Source organism: Hemiscyllium ocellatum, unplaced genomic scaffold (assembly GCF_020745735.1).
Source record: "Hemiscyllium ocellatum isolate sHemOce1 unplaced genomic scaffold, sHemOce1.pat.X.cur. scaffold_2053_pat_ctg1, whole genome shotgun sequence".
NCBI lineage: Eukaryota > Metazoa > Chordata > Chondrichthyes > Orectolobiformes > Hemiscylliidae > Hemiscyllium > Hemiscyllium ocellatum.
This window is the reverse complement of record NW_026867959.1, coordinates 33,945-37,426: the sequence shown is the minus strand read 5'-3', so window position 1 is coordinate 37,426 and position 3,482 is coordinate 33,945. Positions and strand designations below refer to the sequence as shown.

Sequence of the window (3,482 nt, the reverse complement as noted above, 5' to 3'; positions counted from 1 at the left end):
TGGCAGTGGTGGGATTCGAACCCACGCCCCTCTCGAGACTGGAGCCTAAATCCAGCGCCTTAGACCGCTCGGCCACACTACCAACCGTTCGCGTCCTCCATTTTCTTTCACTTCCAATTGAGCTCTTGCATAACAACAGGTGGAAAGTCAAGTGAAAAGGGTTCCATGATCCCTCTCGGACTCGCACTGCTGCGTGGATGTCCCCGGCTACAATATCAATTTCGCAGCAGATAATGATAGCCCATCAATCCGGATAAAAATCAATGGTAAGCTGAGGCTATCTTCTCAGACTCTTTTCAGCTACAAATGCATCTGTGAGTGCGTGAGCATACATGTTCGCTTATGATTTGGTCAAATAACCATGAACTGCTTGACATTACTGCAATTTCGTTTCTTACTTTGCTAAATGATTTCACCCATTGCTCGAAACAGGACAAGTTTCATGTTTACACAGAACATGAAACACACCGGACTACAGGGAAAATGCACAAAGCTGAGCAGGCCACGTTCCACATCATACCGTGCAGCATAGTTTCAGTCACTGTGTCTGTTTTGCAGAATAAGAGTCCCAAAGAATGTTCTCCACCCTAACACCGGAGGTAGCATTACAATCCGAGAACGACCGATCATATTGTGAGGATGCTCTGACCTCGGGGCCAGTTCGAGATGCCACTTTCCTTGCCTTTTATGCAATTGGCTGCAGGGATGTTCACACCTGGACATGAGCCACATCGACACCAACTGAGTTGGAAACCTGCGTGGGAATCGACGAGAAGCGACTCACAAAATCTTGCTAAATTCCATGGTGCTTATTAGAAATGCAGTTTCTGTTCACCTCAATTTAAAAGGCAGTTTCTGAACAGAGGAACTGAAGTCAAAAGGTAATTATCTCACCCAACCCCCACTCCGGGAGAGGTGCTAACTGCACTTGATTGCTTTTTGTTCTCGATGTGAAGAGCTCTCACGCCTGAGTCAGCTTCACGCCTCTTGTTGCTGAGTGACTCACAAAGAAGGAGTTTCACTAGAGCTGCAACTGCCTCACTTTCCCACTCACTTATCTTTCACCTTTCTGTTTCCAACAGCTCATTGTTGTCCAGGGTAATTGACATTTTGAAAAAGTTAAAACAAATGACAGTTGAAATTGGTGACAAAATAGAGCCAAGGATGTCGTCAATGTTTGGTCTATAGGGTGAGGTGGAAAAGGCTGGACATCTTTCCCGAGAGCGTAACGGCTGCGACATCATTTTATGGAAGATTTGTAAACTGAGTATTTTCCTGTTTTACCCAAGCTGGGGTGAGTTGAAAACTCGAGAGCATAGGTTTACGGTGAGTGGTCTGAAATTGACAAAGGACCTGAGGCACATTTCCCACACACAAGGTTGTGCGTGTATGAAATGAGCTACCAGCGGGAGTGGAGTAGGCTATTGCACTTAAAAAATTGCAATGGTAATCGAATGAGTTTCTGGATAGGATGGGTTTAGAGGGATTGAGGCCAAATGCTGGGGAACGGGACTTGTTTAATTTTGGTTATATGGCGAGCATGGATGAGATACACTGAAGTATCTGTTTCCACGCGGTGTTCCCCAATAACATTGTGTTGCTTACACCGGTTTTAAAGAATTACCATCATCGCAGCAGGGACACTTGGCAATGTTGGTTGGTTTTTTGATTGAAAGTCTTTGTCCAGCGGGTGTGCCACAGGGATCTGTGCATTATGGGCATTAATTGCTCGGATGTGAATGCAGAAGGTATCATTATTGGTTTGCAAATGACAGGAAAGGTGAGGGTGTTGTCCACAGTGTGAGGATGGTCTCAGGCTACAGTCTGAAGGTTGAGTCTGAGACAGAATTTCAAGAGAGTAATTTCAATTAATAAGCAGGCAAGAGCACAGCAGGCATTAAGGGAAAACTATCAATTAAACTGCATTACCTCAATGTAAAAGACTTGAAAAGTAAGGCAGATGAACACTCGGTTGGATGGGATCATGGGAATGGTAAATCACAGGAGTTACAGAAACACAACTGAGTGAGGGCCTCGACAGGTAGCTCAAAGTTCCACGGCACAGATGCTATAGGAAGGATAGAATGGGAAGCAAGAGAGGAGGGGAATTGGTGATTTTGATCAGTGAAAACATCACTGCAACACTTAGAGAGCATATTCCTCGAGAACTGCCAGCGAAGCTTTATTCATGCAACTGAGAAATATGGCTGGATGATCAGTTTGATATGACGGTAGTACAGGTCCGCAGTAGTCAGCGGGAAATTGAACAGCAAATACGTCGGAGATCTCAGATATCTGTAAGAATGATAGGGTGGTAATGGTCGGGGATTTTAACTTTCTCAACCTCGACTTCCTGCAGCAAGGTAGGGTTGCGCACCTCGATATTTGCTGTGGGGAAAAAGGGGAATCCAGGAGAAAACAGTACAAGGAGCGCACTGTCACAGCAATGCCCCACCCACCCCCTTTCCACGGTCACCTTCTGCCCCAAGTGTAACAGAGTCTGTGGAAGGCCCAATTGGTCTGTACACCCACCAACAGATTCCCCTGAGAATGGGAGAGAATCAGCCTTGTCTGTGACCCATTACCAATGAGATGGTGAGATAGGAAGATTGAATCCATTCACTATTATCCCAGTGCATTTGTTACAAATTCCAATAATTCCCTGTTAATGCAGTGTCTAAAACTGGAATGCTTATAAGGGGCCCTGAACACCTGTCCGTCCAGTCCTATGTTCTGATCCTTATTACCCAGAATTTGGTCTCCGACTGTTTGATAATCTGAAGCCACATATTGTCTTAGCCATCTATTGCAATCTCTAATGGTGAGAGTTCCCCGTTCTGCTTTCCATTCTGCCTGACCTTCCACAATGTTGTGTCCTGTGAATATTAATACCTCACCTTTTTGTTCACCTTGTGACCGTGTCTCCGTGATGGTGATTAGATAGAAATCACAAGTCACACGAGCAAATCCCTTATTGCAAATGCTTCATGCACTCAAATTAAGAAGCATTAATTTACTTTAAAAATCACAATTTCCTGTTACAAACTTATCTGTTGATGTACAATTTTACTTAAACTCAGTGTCTTCCTGTTTCTTTCTGTTTCTCCTCAGTCACATCCCCAAGTTTCAATATTTCAACATTTCTCTATGGAATTGGGAATTTCCTTTCAGCTGAGCCCTGTCCCTCCTTTTCTGTGTCAGTTTAAAGCACTCTACATAATCCCGGTCATATGATTGACCAGGTCCCAGCGCTGTACCATCCCTGTAAAATAGCTGACTCCGCTCTGAGTACTGGTAGCAGTGCTCACTGCAGCAGAACCACTTCTTTTGACACCATGGTTTCATCCTGATACCTTCCTGCGCTCTAATGATATCACTCATTAACTCTCCATGTGGTATGCCTCAATGTCTAACTGCTGCCTCTGTCAATGCCTTTCGCTTTTACAGCTGGTCTAAGATCCTGAGATAACAGAATTCTTCAC

General features: G+C 44.6%; 1 non-coding gene across 1 annotated transcript; it reads right to left on the bottom strand.

The window, feature by feature from the left end:
• trnal-uag (transfer RNA leucine (anticodon UAG)) lies at window positions 1–82 on the bottom strand. Its single transcript has one exon. It is a non-coding gene; the product is annotated as a tRNA-Leu (tRNA).
• Window positions 83–3,482: the final 3,400 nt, after the last annotated feature.